The sequence below is a fragment of the Xiphophorus hellerii genome, chromosome 1 (genome assembly GCF_003331165.1).
Source record: "Xiphophorus hellerii strain 12219 chromosome 1, Xiphophorus_hellerii-4.1, whole genome shotgun sequence".
NCBI classification, from domain to species: Eukaryota; Metazoa; Chordata; class Actinopteri; order Cyprinodontiformes; family Poeciliidae; genus Xiphophorus; species Xiphophorus hellerii.
The window spans coordinates 6,392,930-6,418,932 of NC_045672.1; the positions used below are offsets into that span (position 1 = coordinate 6,392,930).

The 26,003-nt window shown below is 43.9% G+C and overlaps 2 protein-coding genes across 2 annotated transcripts in view; both read left to right on the top strand.

The window, feature by feature from the left end:
* Nucleotides 1-26,003, top strand: part of LOC116721371 (tumor necrosis factor receptor superfamily member 14-like) — a 1,133,408-nt gene that overhangs the window by 518,052 nt on the left and 589,353 nt on the right. The gene's annotated exons all lie outside the window — the stretch shown is intronic.
* skia (v-ski avian sarcoma viral oncogene homolog a) overlaps nucleotides 1-26,003 on the top strand; it is a 71,106-nt gene that overhangs the window by 2,256 nt on the left and 42,847 nt on the right. The window lies entirely within an intron of this gene.

Below are 26,003 nucleotides of genomic sequence, written 5' to 3' on the forward strand. Positions count from 1 at the left end.
AGGTGGGTTTTTAGTCTAATTTAAAAGAAGTCAGTGTTTCAGCTGTTTTACAGTTTTCTGGAAGTTTGTTCCAAATTTGTGGTGCATAGATGCTGAAAGCTGCTTCTCCTCGTTTGGTTCTGGTTCTGGGGATGCAGAGCAGACCAGAACCGGAAGACCTGAGAGGTCTGGAAGGTTGATACAACAGCAGCAGATCTTTAATGTATTGTGGTGCTAAGCCGTTCAGTGATTTATAAACTAACAGTATTTTAAAGTCTATTCTTTGAGCTACAGGGAGCCAGTGTAGGGACTTTAAAACTGGTGTTATGTGATCTATCTTCCTGGTTTTAGTGAGAACGCGAGCAGCAGCATTCTGGATCAGCTGCAGCTGTTTGATTGATTTGTTGGACAGACCTGTGAAGACGCTGTTGCAATAATCAATACGACTGAAGATGAACGCATGGATGAGTTTCTCTAGATCTGGCTAGTCCTTTAATCCTGGAAATGTTCTTCAGGTGACAGAAGGCCGACTTTGTAACTGTCTTTATGTGGCTCTGGAGGTTCGGGTCAGAGTCCATCACTACTCCCAGGTTTCGGGCCTGATCGCTGGTTTTTAGTTGTAATAACTGAAGCTGTGCATTGACTCTAGATCTATAACTCTACATCTATAACTCTAGATCGTTCCTCTTTAGGTCCAAAAATAATAACTTCAATTTTGTTTCTGTTCAGCTGGAGAAAGTTTTGGCACATCCACACATTTATCTGTTCTAAGCATCTGTTCAGTGATTGGATAGATTCTGAGTCCCCTGGTGACATCGTAAGAAGTTTGAGTGAAATCCTGAGAAGGGGTTTGCAGGCAGGGATCGGCTGATTTAAAAGGAGTCTCACCCCCACATCCACCCCCTTGGTGAAAAAGGCCCAGTGCGGCCATTTGCATGAACTGTTCCACATCAATGGAGCTGATGAAGCAGGGTTTAGAGTATTGTGGTGGGAACATATTATGATTCCAACAAAGGGGAGCATTCAGTAAACAGAGCGGACCACCCATCCCCACCTCCGACATGTTCCCCCTTCCCCCTCTCCTCCTCACCTCCTGGGTTATTTTGCGTCCTGTTGGAGCGTCTGATTGGAGCCTCGGCGGCCTTCTTGTTGAAGGAGCTCAGGAAGTGTTTAGAGGCAGGCCACCTTCTTCCAGTCAGACCCAGAGACCAAACAGGAACTAGGGGAATCCTCCAGAGTCCTGCAATGCCTGCTGGGTACAAGACTGGCACACACACACTTTGTGTTCAGGCTGGAGTGAGAACACCGACAAGGCCTCGACTCTGAGGGGGGGAGGAGCTTTTCTGTTTCTAAAAGGTGCAAACAAGACAACCCACTCCTGTTTCATAAAGCGACTAACGAGGTTCTGGGACGTGAAGAGGTTCTGTGGATGCGGCGAGGCCCACAGAGGACAAGGCGGCGGTGGGAGCTCAACGGCCGGCCATTTCTGTGAATGTTAATAAGGCTGTTACAGAAGTGTGAGCATCAGTCTCGTATGCAGACAGACGCAGGAAGTGATATTGCCACACTTCCCTCCTTGCAGACGCTCTTTTGAAAGCTTCAGCTTGAGGCGTGCTCGTGACTGATTCACAGAGAACCTCGGCTCTCGGGGGTCCTAGGGCGAATGAGCTTTCCGTTCCCTGCTGCTTATCTCAGAGGATGCACGGCGCCGTGAACAGCGGCGGGCTGATGTGGCGCAGCGCTGGGCTGAGCTGGGTGTGGAGCTCTGATGCCAGGCCTTGGCTGTGAGACTCTTTGGTTTCTGGCTGGTGCACATGTGGGTGGTGCGCATAATCAGTGGCTTTCCGCATCAGGATGTTTAGATAAGAATTGTGGCCGCAGATTTAGCAAGTTTCTAACTTTATAATTTGCCCTCAAGATGAAGTGATTTCTCCGCAGGCTGCCTGTTTGGAGAAGATATGAGAGCAAAGAGGAGCCAGGCACTGCAGGCTGCGTAAGGAGAAGGGGGGAGCTTTGCAGACTGAGTTTATGTTCCAAGCTGAACCTCCCGTTTTGGAGGTAAACCTGGTCATTAGGCCTCAGCTGCTGCTGCCTCTGGGCATTAAGCATGGCATTCGCATGGCCTGCTGTTTACCGCTGCTAACTTTAGTGGAGACCTCACTTCCTGTTTTATGAAACTGATCCGTGTCGGGATAAAAGTGCATCAGGATTCCAAGGAGAACAATAAAACAGACTCTGCGCTCGCTCCACACATGTTGTTGTTATGCTGACAGCCAGCGCATTCCTGCAGGCCGTCACCATGTGTTTACTCTGGATATCTCTGTGAAAACCAAAGCAGGCTGAAATTGAAGCTGACGTGTGTGGTTGTTTTGAGCTTTTGACTCCTACAAATAGATGCTGTTTGCGGTCGACGCATTTTCCTCCGCAGCTGCAGGGATGCTTTTAAACTTTGGGACGTTCTCAAACTTCCAGTTTTACTTAGAGGGCCGCTCCTGCCCCTCCCCCTCCTCGCTGCTGCAGCTCGGGATGTCTGGCCTCCAGCTGAAGGGGCTGCTTGTTTCAGGCCGGAGGAGGGGTCTGTGGTGTTTGGGGCTCAGAGGAAGTGAACTCCCAGAGGGGCTGGAGGGCCATGTCCTGTTTCATATGCAAGGCGCAGAGTTGGAGCAAGCTTGCTGACTGGCAGCCGTGTGCTCGGAGAGAACAGCTGGGAACTTTCAGGCCTGTTCTCAGAGAGGTGCAGCAGAGCTTCTTGTTGTCCTGACAACAGGAAGGCTGGAGATGCTTCCCATTGGCTCTTCTCTTCCTGTTCTGATGCTCTTCATTCCAAACAGCACCGTCTCATGATATGGAATATTTAAAATTTATGGAAATAGTTTTTTCGTCTCCGTCTATCAGTTACTGTAAAACAGGGTTGTGTTATTATTTTATAAGAAGGATGAATGAAGTGATTTGAAGATAACATTTTAAACCATCTGTAGCGTCTTTTATTAGCACTTAGCATGGCTAGCTCTCAAACAGCACTTTCTGTGTGTGTATGATAGAAAACGTGGATCATTTCTTTACCTCTGAGATTCCCAAAAGGCTTCCGGCATGTTCCATAAGAGACAGTGATTGAAAGCTCTAAAGGATAAAACGGAACATTGTTGTTGTGTTCTGTTCAGCCTTCCTGTTACCTGCTAAAAGTCTTTCTCTCTCTGCCGCTGTGCCACAGACAAGTTTGGTTTCCTTATTTATATCCTCTGTTTGCTTTTAAGCACCTCATTAAACTGAAAGAACCGACTTTGACCCAACAACATCAGCATCCATAAGAAAGACTGGTAGCTTTTAATATGTTGTGTCAGATTTTGTAATGCCTGACTGATTCCTATGGACGGCTCTCTACATAATATTAATGCGTTAAAAGTTTCAGATTAATTGCATGAGGTGCATGAGAACTTCAACATTAAATTGGCCAAATACTTGGTATTTCAATTCAATTTTCCCCAAATACCTTTTCTATCAGTTTATTGATCTCTTATTCCAGAAAACACTAATGGCTTCAAGGTAAAACTGCCCATGGTTAGCTTTGTTAGTCCTGCCGTCTGCAACAGGAAACAACCATCCTGTTGTCTTTGAAATGTTGGTGCGCCACATGATTTCCACTCTGGCACCAGAATTCCTTCCACAGTTTAACCCTGTTTAAATGCAACCTTTAACCTTTGGGTATCTACTGCAATTGAACTCCAGCCAAAAGCTAACCATGGGACTTTGACCCAACAGAGTAAATCCTTGATTCTTGGAATATAACAGTCAACACATTTAGCATGTTGTGATCTTCGCATTGGATACAAAGATATTCTAAGTAATTCTGTGGATGGATTGTGCAGTCGTGCTGCAGATAGAACTCACCTTTTTCCCCCTGTAATTTTATTTCATATTCCAAAGATAATGAAGGTTAGAGCCAGCTTCAGCCAGCCTGCCGTCGTCTTAGGGGCTCATGGTGTGATCCACGATGAGGCAGAGTGAAATCAATGCCACATTGACCTTTAAGAGTCTCAACATCGAGTGGGATTGAAAAGTCGCTCCCTGTTGAGCTCACAGTGACAGTCTGACACAAAACAGAGGGACTTCAAACACCAACTTGCCAGTCTCTGGGCTGTTCATCATTTCAGAGGTTTAAACCAGTGTTCAGTTTCTTTATATATGGCTATTCACAACAAATGTCATCTCAAGGCACATTTCAAAAAAATCATTTCAATTCAGTCACACATAGATTCTAATCGACCCTAGTTATCAAGCGGTTCGGTGTAATCAATAAATTCTTCAAAGTAGATTAAAACATTTCTATCTAAGGAACCCTAGCAGTCAGTCACTGACTTGCTTCATTCACTCCTCCCGGACGAGGATGGAGCAGATCGCTTGTGTTAAGTCCTGGACTGTACAGTAATCCCTGTGCAGCATGAATGTAGTGACAGTGGAGAGGAAAAACTCCCCTTTAACAGGACGAAACCTCCAGCAGAACCAGAGCTGAGTATGAGCTTCTGCAGCGACTGGCTGAGGGTTTGTATGTTTTCCTCAGAGTGTTTCCTAATCCCTTCCATCTCTGCCTCAAAACTGGAAATCCGATGTATCGAACACAGAAATAATTATACTTGAGAAGTAGTCTTGCTTTCTTTCCCTCTTCCTTTGTGGAAAGGAAACCTCTCTTTGAGGCTTGCTGACATTAACTTTGAGGAACGGTATCTTCACACTGGGCTTGATGCGCCTTAAAACTGTGGCTTTATTTTTCACCACAACTGCTGACAGGAAAAGCGCAGCGGCGCGCACAGAAACGGAGGAAAAGCGAGCAGCAGAACATCTCAGATTGCATCGCTTTGCTTTATTTGTTTGGAAAAAAAAACAAAAAAACTTTCAAGAGGCGGTCACTGAAGCAGCAGTGGAAACTGAAATAAGTGCAGCGATTCTTTCTGGAAGGTACGTCTTCCTGCCAGAAGCTGTTTCTTTCAGAAGACTTTAAAGCTGTGAGAAGAAAAAGGGATTTTCCCAGTTGATGCCTGATCATGTGGAAAGCGTGAAGGCTTTAGCAGACAGTCTGCATTTCACTGGGTACTGATGTAACAGCTCTGACTGACTCAACACACACAACGTTCAAATCTCTCCTGAAACAGGAAACTTTCTTACTCAAGCAGCAGTTAAAACAGATTTCTCTTTATGAAATCATTAAAAACATCAGAATGAAGAACTCTGTCTACTATAACTCTGTAGCTATAATCAGACGGTGTGGGACACACCTTAATGTTTCTCTTGTAATTCTTCCTTTGTCTGTTAGATATCAAACTTCTACATTGCTCTTCCTATTTGATGTGTTATAGTCCTTCAAAAAATTAACTCAAGATTGTTTTCCCGTTAAAGGAAAAAAATGTTACGGTATCTGACAGGAAACAGCCAATTGGTTCGCCTCAAGAGGAAAAGGTTGCTTGGGACTTTTTGAACAGAATTAAATGGATTCATGCCTGAATGACTCATAGATTTTAGAGGGTTAGCAATCCAGAAAAGGTTTCTGTGAACACGGTCATGCAGCACGCTGAAAATGATCCAAGGACCAAGGAAAAACTCTGAAAGCCATCAAGAAGGCTTGGAGGATCACTGCGACCGATCACTGGAATGCTTACAGGAAGCTAAGGAAGTTTGGGATGAGCTGAAAACTTTGGAAATTCCCAGTGTTAGTACTGAGGTTTGATTAATGAGAAATAAAACAGAAGACCTCATTGTCAGTTCCGCCCACTGGGCTGTTGGCCTCTGACCACCAGGGCCTCCGGCCTCTCCATCCACCCTCAAAGATAGATGGAGGTAGCAGTGCATGGAGTGTTTCAGTGAGCGCTCACCTGGAAGACGGTGGTCTGCATCGATCCACCTGCCTGGGATTGACAGTAGCTAGTCAGTCTTAGAGCAGAGAGGGATAGGGGTATAAACAAAGCCTACCTCTATCACTCCACTCAAAAACCAACTGCCTCCCAGGCCATACGCTGCTTTGTTGTTGTGAACCATCCCAGCCTAAAGAGCCCACTCCTCCCAATCTGTCAGAATATCCACAGCATTGCAGTGCAGTGTGACCTTCCTGCTGCAGTGCGACCTTCCTTGTGCTTTCCGCTTTTCTGAACCTCCTCCAGATGTAGCGTGGTAAAGAAGCCGTTTCTCCTGATGGCCCGCTTTGAATCTACACACACAGGTTTTTGTGACCTTTCAATATTTATGATATGTTTCTGTAGGAGGAGGGGTCTGCTGTGTTTATTTAATGAAAGAAGCTTTGAAATATTCAAAATCACATGTGGCTGCGTAAGACATAACGGCTCCATCCACAGACCTTTGACCCCTTTAGAGCCGACCTGCATGCCGAGCCCAGCGCGTTGCTGAGTTTTCCCATGTTGTGTGAAGCTTAAAGCCTTGCTGCAGCTATTGATGGAGAAGAAAGCCTGCCCTGCAGTAGCAAATGTTAGAGCGCTTTGGATGAAAATATCTTTGCCAGTTTTTATGTTCTCAGACATCCAGTGTGTTCAAGGGTTAGTGGATTAAAGTGTCATTACAGATTTATCTCATAATTGCTGCCTTTTTGGATCATCAATATGCAACACATTCCTTACGCACTCATTTTTCTTTGCTCAATTTAACTAAAAAATAAATAAAATTAAAATTCAGAACAGATTTAGCTTTTGTTGTTGAGCCAACCAGGTGTTTTTTTGTTTTTTTTTAGTTAGTTCAATGATAGTTTCTTACTTTAAAAAACATCGGTCAGTCAGTCAGTTCCAGTAACCAGGGCTGTAATGTAGTTCAGAGCTGGTAAACAGCCGATGAGGTGACTGATGGTTATTTTATGCTGCGTCAGCCTGGGACTATCTTTTGTGTAGGACGGCAAAGCCACTGACCCCCACCCTTTCTCCACCCCAACCACTATACCCCCTCCACCCCTCCCCATGTGAGCACATGACCTTTTCCCTCCTCAGATAAAGCTGCGACCCCCTTCAGCTCCCCCTCTCCTCCCCGGTTGGGCACCAGGATCCTCAGATAGAAGGTTTTAGCTTGATGCTAATAAATGAACGGTTAGGTTGCTGAAGGTGGGCTGGGTTTAGATGGTGTTCATTATAAATGATATCCATGCTGCTGCTTCATAGCACAGGCTTCCTCAGCCTCACTCAGACTGGACCTGATCCAGTGTGTTATTTGTAGTGTCACATGTGTTGGTGTGTGTGCGTGTGTGGATCAGCTGTAGGAGATTAGCATGAGCTCTCTGCTTACTCATTTCCATCCCCATCTGCCTGTCTCCCACAGTGATGCCGCCCCACCCCCGACACACACACACCAACACACCCCGCCCTACAACCACACTGACATGTGCTCAGACGTCCACACAGCACCCACTTCCCACCCACACAATGCATCAAGGTCCCCTGACAGATGCAGGAGGAAGATGTGTGTCCCCCGAGCTTGAAGTCATCATGTCCAGCTTGGTGGACGTCAGGATCGTTGACAGGAACCAGCGGTCCAGCTCTTAGTTGGGAGAACTTATATTTCCAAAGGAATTTACCCCTGTAGAGAAACACATTGGATGTACAGGGAGCTCAAACTGCTACAGTTACTCAAAGGAAGAAATTGCAAAGTCTGCTTTATGTAGATTGATATTTAAATGAACCCATATGAAGATTCTTGCTCTTCTGTTCTGTTATTTGCTGGTGCACAATCATTGTGTCTGTCATTTCCCCCGAAGATCCCATTGAAATTCTGCTTCAGCTGGGATTTCTTATCATGACCTCCATCCTTTCCATCATGGTGCTGAACTAAATGAACCAAGTGGTTTGTTTAGTATTTGGAGAATTATTCCCATACTGACCAGTTAAGAAAAGACACCTTAAAAGAAAAAAAAAAACCAAAACACTTTGGTTCTCAAACTAGGGGAATATTAAATATCTCAGTTCTACTTTACCCTAAATCTAGTCAGTTTATTGATGTGGCATCAGCTTTAAAGATAAAACAACAAGTGACTCTGACAATCATAACAGGACAACTCACAAACTCATCAACGGAATAGAAAAAAAATCATGAATGCATGAAACTCTTTGTCACGCTTTACAACATTATCATCTCAAAGCACAGAAATGCAAACACCTCCTCCTTTTTTCCATTAAAAACATGGAATTAAATGCATTACATTCATACCAGTGCAGGACAGTCATTTGGACGGGAGCTGAAACGGTCCAGTTGGATCGTAATTAAAATGCAATACAGTCATATTCAGTTGATCATATTAGTTGGTAAAAAAAAAGTATTTATCAACCAACATAAATAATTCATAAATAGTAAATAATCTAGTGTTAATGACACCTAACCCAGAAGTGGTGTTCAATTATAGTAGAGCTGACTGACCCAAAGAGTCCGTCTAAACTCATCTGAACTCTCTGACTGTCGTGAGGTGTAGATGTTTGTTGTAGGACCCAAATGCAGGAGAGAGAAGCAAGTGAATATGAAGATTTAATAAAGCATGTGGAGGCAGAAATTTACAAAAACCAAAGGGAGCCAAGGCAAAACCACAAAAAAACAAAAATCCACATAAAAAAAGATCCAGCAAGGGGAACACGAGGAGATCACGGGCAACACGAGGAAGTGACGGGAGTAGACAAGAATCCGGTGAGTGGTGGGTGAGGATGAGAGGGTTAAATACCACGGAGGTTGTGAGCTTGACAAAAAGGCCTGGGCTGATGAGCTAATGGATTGCAGGTGTGAGTGGAAGGAGAGGAAGCAGACTGAGGAGAGGGAGAAAGAAAAGTGGCACAGGAGAGCGAGGGAGAGAACTCCGGGGAACAGAAAATAATACTAACTCTAAAGAATAACTTAGACTAAAGAAATATGATAAACTAGAACAACAGAAATAACTAAACAAGAAAAATCACAACTAGAACCAACAAGGAAGAACAGATGTGAAAAATAAGACAAAAATAGGATACGATAGGGACACGAAAAATGGCAAAAATCCAAAACCAAACTCAAACAACCCCGGATCCTGACACTGATGACATGGAATAATCAGCAATACCTGCATTAATAAGGAGAGACGTAAAGTAGTGCAATGAAATACGATATTAACCTGGGGACGTATGAAGCTTGGGAATCCTGCCTCATACTGATGGCCTTTCAATATTAAAACAGATTGGAACGTGATTATAAAGCATTGATAGACCATGTATGAATTAATCATATTGTTACAGTTGCTTCCTTGTGAAATATTAGTTTTAGCCAGATTAAACCATCCAATGATATGCTGTGAGAGTAGAGTTGGGAAAGCCTGGAGGTGTTTTCTGATGTCCTTAATGAGGCTCTTTGTTGGCCTCCTCTTTCTACCAGGAAGGTGGGGGCGGAAAGAGGGGTCACATTGGCTTGACCTCATCCATGTGGAAGGAAGCTCCCAGCAGCTTGGTATAAGGTATTGTTGTGAGAGCGTAGAGTGATGGGGGGGGGGGGGGGGGGGGCTCCACTGACCAGCCATTGTCCCTCCTTTTGTAGTGGCTATCAGATGTGGATCTGTGTTTGGGGGACAGATACCAGTGACCGCCCCTCCCCCACTTCACCGCTGGATGGTCAGAGTCCCCAAAGAGCCTGAGTCATGGACCAGTGGTCATTGTTTGCCTCCCCCACCTCAGTCCTCCAGCCCGCCTTTGGTCGGTTTTCCTGGAAGTTTCATGCTTTCTTCTTTCTTGGATAAACAGAGCAGAAGGTGACAGAACCATAGTGGAAAACGCTCCCGTTGCTTTATTTACAAGATGAAATCTGGAGTGGGTTCTTGACTCCAACCCACAATGTAAATGTTTAAGACTACATGTTGTCTTCAGCATCCATCTCGACTTACATGTAGATCTGTCCTACATTTAGCCTCTCAGAGACCATCTAATCTAAATCATGGAAATACTCTTTGGTTTATGTTTGCTGAAGTTGAAACACAGGTGATAAAAACCCCAAATACAATCAGAAACCAGGCCAAAGTGTTTTAGCTGCTGTCCTGATGTTTTTGTAAGCTTTAGCTCAGAGGAAAGGGATTGGCTTCTTCTGGCTGACCAGGGACCAGTGGTGGTGGGACCAGGGAGGAGGGTAGGAAAACATATCAGGGACATTACACAGCCAGAGATGGTCCAATACTTGTTAAATGAATACAGCATTACAGATTATTCTGGCAGCATGATGAATAAGCACACTTGATGTGTCCGTTCTGTTTAGTCTGCTCTGACTCACGACTGCTTCTATGTCAAGGTGGGGCTAGTTAAACTTAAACTAATCAGACGAACAGACGTCCTCCCCTAATGAGCCAGCCTAGAGCAACCAGTCAGTTGACAGAGCCGATAGTAGAACTCTGAGACGTGACGCAGCCGGTTCAGCCTAGTTGGGGAATGTGACAAAGAGCCAGACTATCTTCATTCAACACCTTATCTGTGAATTAAAACCACACCTCAGCTGCAGCTTCTTAGAAGGCTGCCGCACTATTTTGCAACGGTGATGACTTTGGTTGCAATTAACCCACATTTCCCATCCAGCATGACATGCCACCTCTCTTCTCAGTCCCTGAAACCAAAGGAAGACTCGGTTGTAAATGGCAGAGAAAGTTCATCCAACTGACCCAACTTATTGTTTCCATGCGGAGCATTAAAGCCTTGCTCTCAGGATATAGCTGCCCTCTAACTGTTTGATTGAAACAGTTCTTTGCAAGTGTGATTTTGTACACTTTATATGAGAAGAGCGCCATGAAACCAGCTGCTAACCTGAATGTTAGCTTCATGAGCTCGTAGCCTGGTTTTCTGCCTCTCAGGCTACCACACTTAGCCATCTTTCAAAGTCTGGAATTACATTTTATAACTTTCAAAATTCAGAAAAAGAAGAAGAAAACATCTTCTTTGATTTTATTGTGCAAATCAAGTCTCCCTTATTCTAATTGTGTGTAAAATAGGTCTGTTGCAATAGGCCATAAACGAGTTGATCACTTGGTCAGAATTAATCAGCTGTTCAGAAACACGAGAATGCGGTGTTGTTTAAAAGAGTGGATCACCGTGCTTCGCCCTCCTCAGGGGGCAGAACCTGCATCTGCATGGTCTACTAAAGCATCCATGCAGCTGTTGAAGCAGAACTCCAGCTGCTGTTCACAGCGCCCAGACTTGCTCTTTGCTTTTTACTCCATTGATTATACATCCAACCCCCGTCCTCCTCCTCATCTTTTTCTCTCTTCATACACTCATTCACGTGCAACACTCTCATTGTGCTCCAGAGCAGACAATAGGGCTCTTATAATGATAGTAATTGTAGATCTCTGAGACGAGGTGGTGTGTGGAGTGTGAGACGGCCCCTGAGGCGAGGTCTCAGCCTGCTCGCTGCTGCTGCTGCTGCTGCTGCTGATGCCGCTCAGGACGTCTGGCAGGACCTCTGGCTACGCTGACTCAGCTGAGCTCACTGCTCCTCTGTGACCCTCGCGTTCTCGCCGGCCTCGTCGGTCTGCCAGTTTTAATTATCTGCTCACACACAGAAACAGGAACTCATCTGTCAGAACCCCCCCCTCTGACTGAGGAGGTGTGGTGTGTATAGTTGTATCCCAGCAGTAGTGTTTTACCGTGCAGGATGAGGCTGGAGTTCAAAGGTTAACTGAGATAAAATCCTTGGTTTGGCTCACTGAACTAGAAGTGCAGATATATAGGTTACCATTATTTTCCTCAATCTCGCAGCACAGCTCACTCATCACATCTCTGAAGAATCAAACGTCCTCTGAGACAGAGACAGGCCGTTGAGCCACACACCGGTATTGTATTCAAATGTGAAACAGGTGGTTTGATCAAAGCCAAATTGATCAAACCAATTGATCAAACCACAAAAACCCCACTTACAGATACACATTATGATACTATCTGGCTGTTTCACAAAATCCCTTCTGGGCTTGGTTTCCTGCCAGAACAACCACACTTTGGTCTGAAAGTCATCCGGTACTTTTAAGGAAGAAATGTGGACAACTCAGGGGTACATGTGTCTGCATGTGATGGGTCTTCTCCAAGCAGAAATGAAATCAATGAGGTAGGATCAGCCCATCTAGCCCTTTACCAAATACTGGATCTTGTTTCTGTTTTCGAACTGCAACGCTGTTGGGAAGGTTTACATTTCAGAGTGAATGTATTTGATTTTATTGATTTTATCGATCTTTAAATAAAAGCACTTTTTAAAAAATGTCCACTTATTAACTATTAATCAGGATGGCGCTGTGGACTGTTCTAAAGATGATAAACGCTGCCAGACATTAATATTCCTAACAGATTGTAGAAGATTTGTATGTTTGAAAAATGAAGAGTGTAAGCAACTAGTTATGATCAAAATCGGAGAGCGATTGTTCACATCTCTACAACTCTGACTAAAGACAAAGCTCTAACTGCACCCACACACACACACACACACACACACAATTGCATATCTCATATTTTAGGGCGTCAGGCTCCTGAAACACAGGATAGCGATTGATTTTTCCACGGAGCAGCAGTCGGCTCTCTTTGAAAAAGAAGGAGAGTCATTGTTTGGTCTCAGCCCAAGGACAAAGCCAAAGCTGCGTCTGCCTCTGCACTCCTTCTCCTCCTCCTCCAAGCCTTTTTCTTTGTTCTTGCTGTTTTTCTAAAACTGGTTACTTCCCCTGTGTCGAGTCTCTTCCTCCACCCGGCCAGAACCCACAGCTTTCACTGTCGGTGGCGCAACCGTCTAACTCAGGAAGCTCTCTGAAACATCAGATTGCACTTCCTGCATCGATCAATACATCTCACGTCCAGCACACAGCTGCGACGCACAAAGCTGTGTGTGCCACGGAGTGCACGCGTACACACACTGGCACACACACATGCACTCATACGGTGTGAATTCCTGCTGCAAGCATCAAAAATGGGCTTTATTTAGAGCAACATCCTGAAGCTGTCAGGCAGTGAGAGGAGAAAAGATGGGTTCAAACAGCTTGCTTGGCCTTAGGTAGTTAAACAACAATGAATCAAATAAAAAATGTGTTCATCTTCAAACATTAACATTTAAAAGAGTGTTCCAGCACGCTGACATACAATAAGTTCAGTTCCAATATAAAATAACCTCATTAGAGCAAGTGCTCGTCTCTGTAAACTCTCTGGTTCATTTCTCTGCCATAGCTTAGCCTCTGCTCTTGAAGCAAGCAGCATTCACGGATTGATAGCAGACACGAGTAGGCGATACTTCCAGGACGGACGTCTCCTCCTCCTCCACCTAAACGGCAGTAATGAAATGATAAATCCCTGATGTGGATGGAAGGAGAAGTGAAGGAATGACCTCAGGCCACCTAATCGTCGCAGTGGGAGAAGCCGGCAGCTAATGTGTCCATTAACCCTCCCTTCCTCCAGAGGAGAACCAACCTGACTGGGAGGGAGACAGCAGAGGATGGAGGACAGGATAGGAAACAACGCAGCTGCTTCACCGCTCTTAGTGTCTGTTAGATTTCTATTTGAGTTTTTGCCGCATCTTGACTGTCCTTAGAGGGGATTGAAGTTCAATTCGGGGCTTAATGAAAACTCAGGTTTGCTGGAACAAAATAGCTGTTCTGGACAGGCACTCTTCAACCTTCCTGGGCTGTCCAGAATGGAAGCAGTGTTGACTCAGTGTCTCTGTCTGACCCCTGCACAAACATAGATGATCTCTGTGGTTGTGTAAATGTTGTCTACTGTCGGTTCCTGGTCTGCTGAATGGTTCATCAACGGGAAGGGGCAGAGGGGGAGGTCAGGGAGGTTGCTGATACCAGAGTTTTCTCCCATGAAAGCCCTTCCTCATGGTGCGACCCCATGTGGGGTGACAGCAACCACTAGCCCATCGCTGGGGCCTTTTATCGTTCAGATTTCAAACATAGCAGCAGTGCACACAGCTGAACCCATGCAGCGTCACATGACCTTCTGCTGCTCTGAATTTCCTCCCACTTCCCCTTTTCTTGGTACAGCCCGGATGAGCAGAGTGTCGGCTGTCGGCCACAACAACTCTGCAGGCTGTCAGCCGAAATGTCTACCGCAGAGCCGTGGCAGGCACAAACCCTTACACTGGTTTCGACACCACACTGCCTTCATTTTGGGACTCCACCCTGCTGACAGAAGCATCTTGGTGCAACAGTCTCAGAAATATGCACCGTCTTATACCCTAATTTCCCTTTTTCCTACCTCAAACAAGACTGGATGGATGTACTGGTCTCGTATTTCTTGACTGAAGCTTTTTTAGAGGGCAAAGTTTCCTCATTCATTCTAAGACTAAATCAAGAAACCATTAAAACATTGGGTTGGATTCACTCTAATCAGATTAGAATGTAATGTAGACATGCTCTGCCCCCCTCATAGCAGCATTTTTAGGGGATCTTTAGGGTATTACTTTGTCCTAACAGAAACCACTCTCAGAAATAGAGAGACTGATCTGAATATCACAAGCAGCCTGAAAGCTTTTTTGGATGAATCTCAAAAAGAAGAAATAATAATAATAAAAAAACAAATACAAGTTTAAAATGCAGGAACAAAGGTTTGTCTTCAAACTTCTCAAATTGTACCTTTCCACATGACCTATGTGATGTAGAGCTATCTGGGTACTAGAGATGTGGTGGTCTACCTGCCGATTCCAATTTATCTCCCAAAGTTATAATTAACATTTCCCTTTAACCATACTGTCATCCTGCAACATTAATCATATGTCAGGATCAGAGATGCCATCCCACTTTGTATGTGAGAGAGCAGTCGGCATAAAATAAGGTTTTGCTAATTTAAGATCTAGGTAATGGAATTCGGAGTTGACATCTTTAGCGTCCCATATTAGCTAGCGCTAATTGTGCAGTTTCATGTGTTTCCCATAGAGAACGTAAACCTCATATCTTGACACTGAGCTTCCAAAAGGCTGCTAAAATCTCTATATGCAATAGCTATATTCCATAATGGAGATATTTTTTAAAGCTGAAAGGAAATAAAAGAGATCAAGTCCACTGCAGTACATTTAACCCAAGGTCAGCTCAGGGTCAGTTTGATGCAACACCCCAGTGTATGTACAAATTAACATCCTGTGGCAGACGGCTCTTTTTCCTCCACAAAAAAATAACCAAACAGCAAAAATATGGGGTGGTGACGGCGCGTAATAACCAGCAAAATGAAGTATTGGCAACTTAAAGGGTAATCCTATTAGAACCACAGCTCTGTTTGGCTTCAATCCACAGTATATGTAGCATTAGGGTTAATTTGAGAAAACAGGATTGACAAAGGGTCTTGTCAATCCTGACATATCAGAAAATGCTCCGTCTGTATTCCCAGTTGAGGACAGTGTTATAATGAAGCATCAGAAATAGAAAACAAGTCATTCTATTCTCGCTACAATCAGGCTTTTGGACTCTAGAGACTTTATGCATACAATATGCGGATACCGGAACCAGATTTCCAGATCCTCCTCCCTCACTTCCAGCCGTCCTTCCTCTCTACTGGAAAATTATGTGATCTGGCTCCACAGTCAAACCTCTCACTCTCCCTTTCACTTGATCAGCTTATTCCAGAGTTCAGCGGTAGAACAAAATGTCCGACCCTGGAGTGGAAAACACCAGCATGTACTGGCTGGTCGACTCGGTTACGAGACTGCCCAGTGTCCTGTTCTGAACCGAGAGGCCTCTTTGTGCTCTGGCCTTACAAAGATTTACCCGAGCAGCAGAAAAGAAACAAAAAAAAAACACCTCCTAAAAACAAACCCAACAGCAGCGTCTTGGTCACGGACATGCCTGCAGCCCCGGCCAAGTAAAGGAGCTGGCTTCAAAAATATCCAGTGAATAAAGCAGAGAAAACAGAGGAAGGAAGTTTCCCATTTGACCTGAAGGGGCCCCACGTGGTTTGCTTCCCGTTATTATGGACCAAACCAGGACTGCTCTACAATTACTCCAGTTTTTCTAAGAGTTGTGCACTCTACATTACTAGCCATGGCTTTACTGCACGGTACACCGCATGTGTCCAGAGATACAGGGCTCTAGGTCAGCTGTTTTTATTGTGGATCATAATGTCAAACAGCAGGAGATGCTTGGAGCTAACCTTACTGATCCTCTTCCCTAATGGCTGGTTTCCATTGATCTTATAAGGGCAGCTTTTAAGATGGGACATTAGCAAACACACTTTGGAAAGCTAAAATCATGACTTTTAGGATTTACTTCAGTTTGGCTCTTTGCAACCAAGACTTGTTTTGTATATAGAGGAATGGAAACATTTATGGCAATTATTGAATAATTTTTCACATCCTCAACTTTACGTTCTAAGGCACAAAACCAGCTGATATCAAATATAATAATGTACATACAATAATAATACATACTTAAGAAGTATTTCTTTGTCCTGCTCTATTAAGGTCGCTGGTTTTTCTCTATATCCACCATCCGCATACAAATGTAAGAAAGCTGTGCTTAAAATGGCCTTCAGCATCATCTCCATTTGTGGCCAACACAACCACACATGTGCCCGATGAACACACAGGTGGTGAATCAGTTAAGCACTCCCTGCACATTAGTAGGAAAGACGTAAGACTTTATCTCAGGTTGATTCAGACAGTTTCAGATTCCCATCGTCTGACTGACTATCGTGTCTATTTGTGTGAAAACATTTGATTTGCTTTTTTGTACCTGCTCACTGATCATTGGGGCCAAAATGTCGCACTGCATTTAAGTATTTATTATTGCAATTAGTTTCAATACAGTTTATTTAAAGGTGCCTATTCACAACACACGTCATCTCAACGCACTTAAAAAAAAGAAAGGCCAATTCAACTCCATCATGCATGCATTCTGTGGAGATTTATCCTTTCTCTGTCAGGTTCTTGACGTATGAGGTTAAAGAAGAGTCAGTGAGTTGAATTCATGAATTCCACTTATTAAGACTAAAATACAGCTGGTCCATTGGTTCATGTTATCCTTATGGGCTAACAGAGCAAAATGGCACCAAACAGCAGTTTGTAATTCCCTGTTTTTCTCTAAGAGATAGAGGAAAACAGATTTATTTATACTTAACAATTCAAGAATTCCTATGTATCGTAGTTACGAAACAATGCAGTCCATCCAGTTCAATTTATTGTTCAAGTTAGTTTAAAATTTTTCCGTGTGAGGAAACCCAGAGAAGCATCGAGTCATTAACTTCCACCATTTACTCCTTTTACGTACGTACATTCTGGTAACGGACAACCACTTCTTCCGTGTTGTTGATTTTGCATCAGTCCTTCATACTGAGCATGCATGTAGTGACAGTGGAGAGGACAACACTCCTCTTTAATAGGAAGAAACCTCTATCAGAACCAGAACCTGGCTCAGTACCAGCGGCCAGGATTGAGAAGACAGAACAGACAAAAAAATGAAACGGAATCACTGAAGCAAGTACTTCCTGATTGAGAGATGTAAAATGCTAATTTCAGTAGCTCCTCTAATGGCTTCATCTAGGAGAGAAACACAGCTGAGCAGATCAGCTGATAAAGATGATTTTCCTTCATCCTGCTTCCAGCAAAGATATGTAATGATTGATAATATGACGTCAGGAGAGTTTTTATTTGAACTGTGGCGTGATTGCCACAGGTTGGTTTCTTATCCTTTCATAACGTCAGATGTGCTTGGCTCAAAGTTAATGTGCTTTTCTGATAAGTTGAAAAATCTGAATCAGTGTCTGTTTCTTCTTGGTTGAATGAAAACTGAAATCAGTTGAGTTTAAATGGACGGCGTGAACATAGATTTGAGGAGGAGTTGATTTAAGAAACACGTGAGCCGTTACAAACCCATGTTGGAGTGGACTGGAATCTTGTTGTTTCACACTCAATATTTTATTCAGATAGTTTAAAAAATGAATTGGTGGACGGAACGTTAGCTTGGGACTTGAATTAAAATGGCAGATGAGGAATCAGTCCATCCTTGCCAATCGTATACGTGGTCTTTGGTGTGAAGCCTCAAGCAGGGATGTCTGGGAAAGTGTTCTCACTTAACTCCAGAGTTTCAAAGTGGTGAGCCTCACACAGGTGACTGCGTCTCATTCAGCCTCCTCCTTGTCCCTCTGTCTGTGTTTCCAAACAGCGGTGAACTTTGATCCCTGTCTGGAGGCCTCAGCCACCATGTGTGATAGTGAAATCACGCCGGTCCCTAATGAACTTCTCCAGCAGCCTGATTACTCTCACCTTTACACCACTGCAACACAAACACGGCGTGGGCAGCTTTATTGTTTACTGCTGCATGTGTTCAGGGTGTGCCGAACAAAGTCTCCTTTCAAGTGTTAATTTGGCCCGAAGTTCAGCGTCCGGCAGTTGATTCCAGGAATAGCCGCGGGTCGTGGCGAGGAGAGCCCAGACTGGGTGCTGGGTTTCAGTCCAACATGGACGACTCAGCCAGCATCAACAGCAGCTACCGCACATGTCTATTTTAGTCTGTTTGTCGGTGTGTGTGGGTGTGTGGAGTGGAGATGGGGGGGGGGGGGGGGGGGGGGGGGCAGACAGTCAGACACCTCTGTGGCATACAGAGGGAGGGGAAAGCGATAATGGTTTTACTCTGGTGCGCCTTTTCAAGGTGCCAGACAATGTTTCACTCCCTTCCTCTCTAGAAGCGGCTAGGCAGTATCTCAAGCATTAAGGGGAAAAAAAACCCTCTTCCTCTTCCTTTCATGCTCGGGGAGAGCAACAGCAGCATTAAGTGAGACAGCCATCACACTAGTGTGTGTGCGCGCGTGTGTTGCTTTTTGAGGCTAATGCACCGCCTCCACATAGAAGAGCACAGCTCTCTGGGCCGGCATTATCCCAAATGCTGCTGTGATTGGAGCTGGAACGTGGTTGCTAAGCAGATGCAGTTCTCTTGGACTAAATTGCAATGGGCAAGACTACTTCCTGGCTGGCAGGCTTGTGGGCCGGACTCAGGTGCTGCGGCTGCTGTTGTGCTAACGATCCCCACAAGCCTGTCTGGTCTGTGGCAGCGAGTTCATCTCAGCCTCATCTTACTGCTTATTATCAAGGATATATTTAGATTTCTCAAACCCCATACAGTTAGACCACATTTCAACCAAAAGCATCAGGTTCCCTGAGCCCTGGGGAGTTTTATTCAGGAAACTTCAAGAAAGTGGCTGTTTTCTTTTCCAGCGTGGTCTAAAAGCAGGGCGAGGATGAAACAAGTCAGTCGGCCGCCTCCGTGCTGCTGCACATCTGTTTTAGGAAGCAGAGAACTCCAGCTGCAGATCAGCAGCGTGCCGCCGTGGCCACAGGTCTGGGTGGTTACCCTGGGGCTTCATTTTATATATATATATATATATATATATATATATATATATATATATATATATATATATATATCCCTGTTTCAGCATGGAGTGAGCCTGCTGAAACAGAGTCCACCCAGCAAAAGTTGTCTTGTAAGATTTGTCATATTTGCAGCCCATGGCAAGAGCATGACTAATTATGAGTTCAATGAATCATGCAGCCATTCCAGGCCACAACAAAGGGTTTCAGATGATTCAGTGAAAGTAGCTGTAGTTCATTACTAACTGTCCTGCAGCTCTGAAGGGTTCAATAAAGTTGCGTTTACTTGCTGTGCATCTAATGAAAACAAAAATACAGTAAAAGGGAAGAGAGTCAAGTTGTGTTTCTTCAACTAAATGCTTTCAAGTTGATTACCGTAAAACATAATTAGTACTGGGGGGTGGGAGGGGACGGGGGGGTGAGCTTATGGTTATGGTGCGTATAGTTATGGTTATGGTACCCCACAGTTTGTTAAGTGTCCTGGATTTAAAGTCCATCCATCCATTTTCTGTTCACCCTTGTCCATAATGAGGTCGGGAGGGTTACCAGTGCCTATCTCCAGCTACGTTCCGGGCGAGAGGCGGGGTACACCCTGGACAGGTCGCCAGTCTGTCGCAAGGATTTAAAGTCACGGTTTGATATATATTCGGTACGCTTTAATCAAGAAAAAAAACATTGAAATAGATGTTCTTTTTATTCGGTTCAGCAGTAAACAAAAAAATCTTTTTCTGTTACTGCAATTAATCTGATTTGACTATTCTCTAAAAAATATAGAACTGACTGGAGATGTGATTGCATTTTTCTATGAATAAAGTAGCATTAGAAGGCATAGCCAGTGCCTAGACAGATAGAATAAGCAACAGTATAATCATGTGAAATGGTCAGCATTGATGGTTAGAAATTATGGGTTCACCGAGAAATCGACCAGCCAATAAATCAACCCCATTTTTCCTTCATTTTGGGTTCAGTGATTGGCTTATACATGTGAAGCTGGTCTTATCTACCTCAGTCTAAAAATTAGCCACTGTTCTCTTTTGCTGCTGTGACACAAGCTTGATTGTTAGTCTTCCCCACCAGGTCATGTCTGCACGTTTGCAGTTAACAATACTCAGCCCTCTGTTGCCAACTCAGCAACTTTCTTGCTACATTTAGCAACAATTCAGACCCAAAAAAAATCAGCTTTATCCAAAATCGGAATTGGCAGGTCAGGCTTTATAAAGATTGTAATCAGCAATCGACCAGACAACTGCAATCCGTGCACCCCTGTTAAATATAACTGTGTTTATATTTAGGATATAACATATTTGTATGATACAGCTGGGATATTAGTTTTTCTTGCCTGTTGCATCAAGTTCAGTTTAATGAGCTAAAACGTTCTATAGCTAAGGAAGCCCAGTAGACTACATCCAGTCACTGACTTTACAACAGTTTCTCATGTAGCGCACGCAGTGTTGAAGAAAACTGCCCTTTAACATGAAGAAACTTCCAGCAGAACCAGAACCACAAAACTGGCTCAGTGTGAACAGCCACCTTTCACCACTGACTGAGGATTCAGGCTGCTCAGTTATGATTCAGCTTGATAAATCCAAAGACTCTTAAAAGTTGTAACTGATTGAAACAATTAAATACTAAACTGGCCAAAGTGATTCGGTTAGTCGTTAGATGTAGCCAAAGGAAACTGCTTGGACTTCCTTCCCAGGGTGTTGAGGTCATTCTCAAAGTGTGGCCTACATAGTGTGTTTTTACTGTTATGGTGGAGCCTGGTCCGCTCCTCCTCTCAGGTTCCCTTTCAGCCAGCCAGCAGCCAGCTTGGGTTTCCAGTAAGTTGAGACTCCAGGTTTCAGGCGTCAGCCTGAGTGAGCTTTTGGTGCAGACTGGAGTGGAAGCAGGGACGTGGTTAGGGTTGGGACTCTGCTTAGAGTAACAGAGGAGCAATTAGACTTCTCAGGAGTCAAGGCTGTGCAAATGTACCTATGAAGCAGGTTGAGGGCTCCAGAAGTCTCCATGTTGGCTCTTGTTTTACACATGGGAGCAGGAAGCCATCTGCTATAAGCTGCTCAGGCCATCATGTCACCTTTCCTTACATTACCTCTCAGAATGGAGCGCACTGAACCGATGTTTCCTCTGCACCACACAGGTTCTCTGATTTGTTTCAGAACAAGTCATTCATTATTCCTTTCTATAGACCAGGTAGATTTTTAAGGAACAAGCTCTGCTTTTTTAAAATCAATGGTTCAGTTAGCAGGCATACCCCAACGATGCATTTTTACCTAACAAATGAAATGAAAGCTAGGACGACAAAGTTTCCAATAAGTTATCCTACCGTTTTATAAGGTCAGATGGAACTCTTTGTTTTTCTTAGTCAAATATTGACTTAATATTTTTGCTGTTTTGAACAATTTTTATAACAAGCTAATGAAAATAAATAATAAACAGTTAAGGAATGAGATCAATTTTCAAAATATGTACCTTTGTCTTAAGAACTGCAGGAATTTATGGACTGCACAAATGTCAATTTCTCAACCGTTAAGGTATTAATGTACAAGCAGTACAAAATAATGCAGATCAGATTCCTAATACTGTTTGTAATCTTTTCTCCATTTCTTCAAATCTGTCGTGGCTAACGACCAACAAGTGAGATGTTGCAGGTCATAATGGTAACCAGAGTAGGTAACAGGTTGCTTAGCATCTCATTATGCTGGATACATGGTATCCAACGTTACAAGATGTTTTAGCAAAGTACTGAGAGATGAATAACAATAACAATAAAAAAAACCAATAACAATCACTGATAAAAGTGAGTCTTTAGCAAAGGGAACAAAGACGTAATCTGTTAGCAGCTGAGCTCCATGCATGTAGTTCATGCTATTTCCTGCTGAGGTGTTTGAGGATGAGCTGATAGTACACGCACTGAGTTGTTTAACCTTTTTTATTCCGTTTAAAATTTTCCCACACTGCTGACACTTTTTGTCTCTTTTTTGGCGCCGCCACATTCTTTCCCTCTTCGTCTCCCTCCATAGATACTAATAGCACTTAGCGCTCGTCAACAGATGATTGGTGGAAGTAAGAGTGTTGTGCAACACAAATAATCATCTGAGTGGAACACCGCACGTTAAGTAATAAAACTTAATTCAATGAAGTTTGAGGCAGATCATTTGCCTTGAGGAATTTTAAAAATCGAGGTCCTGTAATCAATGAATGATGCAGAGAAACAAGGACTTGAAGGCATAAAAATACTGCACTGATCCTATAAGTGGTTCTCTGTAGCCCAGTGTAATGTAGCACAAGCATGCACAAGTGTGCTCTCTGCTGCTATATAGATCCTTTCTATGTGCGAGGGAGGCCTCATGTGGGCCTGACCTGATTCTAACCAACTATTGCGTGCCTGACCAGAGGATCGCTGTTATTTCTTTCCTTCTCTCTTCTTTCGTCTATCCCTCGTTTCCTTTATTCTTCTCTTGCTCTCTTTTCTTCTCCACATTACAGCCTGCCTCAGCGCCCGTGCTGCAAAGCTCTCTCTCTTTGTTACATGGCCTACCAGCATGTTTACCTTAGGAAAACTGAAGAGGAAAAACTCACAGAGGCAGCGTCAGATTTCCCCTTGTTCAAACTTGATAGTGAAATTGTACACCTCTGTCTTGGAGGCGGCTCCTTTTTGCCCTGTTACATGTAAACCACCATCTTTTTGCAGCACAGACATTTCTTACAAAACTACTTTTTTTTTTTTTTTTTTTTTTTTTACAATATCTTGCTCCTTTCTGCTTCCTATGGCCTGCATTCCGAGCTGCAGAGGCTTTTCCTTGAGCAGTCCTGAGGGGCAGCTTCTCCCTGCAGTTGGAGCTCTGCCAGCTCAGAGTACAGGCCTCGCCCCGGGGTTTAGGTTTCACCTCTTAGGGGGAAGTGGGTAGTAGTGCACGCTCACTGAGACGACAGGAAGAGCTCCACGGTAAAACTCAGAGGTGTAAAGGATACTGTTGTTTACCTGCTTCATGTAATCCCATTCCAACTAAGTCCCTTAAACTAACACAGCTAACAGTTCAAATACAATCAGGCAAAGTCCTTTCAAAGGGTTGAGTTAATTCTAACCTGCAGGTTAGAGTGAGGCCTAACCTCACTCTGCCTCCATTTTTAATGTTGTGAAGGATTATGGAGGATCTGTCATTCCCTATTAACCAGATGTTAGTCTTATCCTCCAGTCCTGCCATTAATCCCCCCTTTCCTTGGCGGAACTGTTGTGGTCCTCAGTGCCATGTTTAGGGTGAACGTAGAGAAGCTGCTCCTCTGCTTCCTGATCATCGCAGCAGTCTGACGGCCCCTGGTAAAATCAACACTGGTTCCATCACAAACCTGGGCTGATTACATCATTTAAATCATTCATTGGCACTGGTTGGCTGGTGGTGAGATCAGGGATTTTTTTTACACAGACTGAGTTTTATCTTCCTTTGATTTCTTGGTATTTCTGTGTTTCTGGTGCTGTGGCAGTTGGTCAGAGCAGATTCGGGGCTTTGCTCCCTCTTTTTACACAATTCACACATGGGACTGCTAGGTTATTTGGTAGGCTGTAATGTTTCAAGTGCTCGGCTGTTTGGTCAGAAGGACAGACTCTCACTGCTTGAGATGCTGAAGCTAAAGGAGAGAGGTGGGAACGTCATGAAGATGGAAAGCGAAGAAGAGAAAATAAATCAGTGTCACTTCATTATTCAGCAAAAATATCCCAGTTTTACATTTCCTTATATTGTACGGTGATAATTCTATTAGGACGATTTTACAGATTTACATCTGATGCCATCAATCCATTCTACAGGCTCATAGGTTCTGTGTCTGAGGTTCTTATTTCCTCATGCTCTTTTCACTTGATGGGAATTCAAGTTTAGAAAGAAACCAAAGCATAACCACTAATATGTTGTGAATATTTTACAAATAATATCAAGATTTCACAGACTGACAAACTGTGGCTGAAAGAATCCGGGTTTAAAGCAGGAGAAGCCAGTCCAGATTTAAGTTTGCCCATACAAGAAATAAACCAAGCCAACTTAAGATGATACAGGCCTCTATCACCCTGTTCAGTTAGAGCCTCATTGTACTGAGTCATGAGCTGTTGAACATACAGGTGAAAACTAAATGACTGACATGTTTTGTACTCAGTTGTTGGAAAGACTGGCTAAAAAATCAGGACGTCTGAGCCTGGAAAAGTCTGAATTATGAAAAAAACTATCCACTCTGACTAGATTATCCTGTATGCATTGTCGTTCCGATTGATCTTTTTCAACCTCGGTAGTTTTTTGTTGCCTTATGAGGTCTCATACTGGTTAGAAGGGAGAGAGAACAGGCTGCCACTGCTGTGTCTTTAAAAATCTCTCCAAGCTGCTTTTCAGATTACCAGCACTGCAAACTAGGTAATCTCCTCTCAGCACGAAAAGGCTTATATGCCAACTGCAAAGTCTTCACAATTCATTTCCCAGCGCCACCTAACTCTGCTCACACAGCTTTAATGGGCTTCTTGTTTCTGCTGGTTAGTTCTCAGTGGTGGGAGTGGGGTGTGCTTGTTTACCACCTACTCCTTAAGCCCTCTCAGCTTCTTCCTGGTGGCAGGTGACTGCAGCATGGTGTCACTATGCACACAGAGTAAACCAAACACACTGACATGAGAGGGCTGCACAAGTGTTAGAAAGAAGAGCTCACCTGGAAACTAACTTCAAATGTATCTTTACCTTGAGACAGACACCTGACGGACCTCCGTCTGTCTATTGTTTTGAGTCTTTGGTGTTACCTCTGTTGGTCCTGCTGCAGGCATATATGCAGAACATTGTTAGTTTAAATAATTCTATCAACATCATTATTGTTTAGTTTTGATACACAGACTTCTGCAAACGTATATATTACACTATTAACGTACTGTTATTGATGCAGTGAGCAGGTCATACTGGTAGATGTTCTCTCAGTTTTCACACCACAACCACCAGTACAATCAGGAATATTTCAATGGAGTTTGATGTTGTGGGCTTGGTGTAAGTAGGAGCCGTCTTTCAGCCAGTTGACCAGCAGTGCACATCAACAGGTGGGGAGGGGCAGAGCCGCTATTCTATAATCTCCTACAGTGTGTGTTTCCTCTGGCATCATATGAAGAAGACTTTTAAGTATAGAAACTGTATCATGAAACCCATCAGTGGTTTCCAAGCCCTAACTTTGATAAACCTTGACAGCGATAATCAGCACAAACCTAACTTCTAACCAATCAGCTGCAACCTCTGTAGTCCACCGCCAATGCAGACCACTTCCAGGTGTTTTTCTGTCTTTCCATTGGCCTTTCTTCCTTTATGAACTGATAGGGGTGTTAGTGGTTAACACCAAACAGAGACTGGTTGTTTTGAGGTGAGGTGCAGCTACAGGGAGATGGTGGCCAGGCAAGACGTCATCCTTCTAGAGCCAAGAGGACTGCTTTAACACTGGTGCATAGAGAAGAGCACCAGAGTCTGAGCTGACGTTTCACATCCAAAGCCAGCTATGAATGTGGCTGCTTTTCTGTGTTTGGAGGAAAACTCAATCCCCAACAGCCACCTACAACAGGATGTACCGCTTGGTGTAAGCCTCAGACCTGGCATACCGGAACAGCAGCAGATGTTGCGTTCATTTAGACAGGCAAGAGAAGCCCTAATTGGTTTAGAGGTAGAGATTCCACTTGAGCTGAAGGAAGAGCTTGTTGTGGGCTTGTTTAAAAAGGAGTT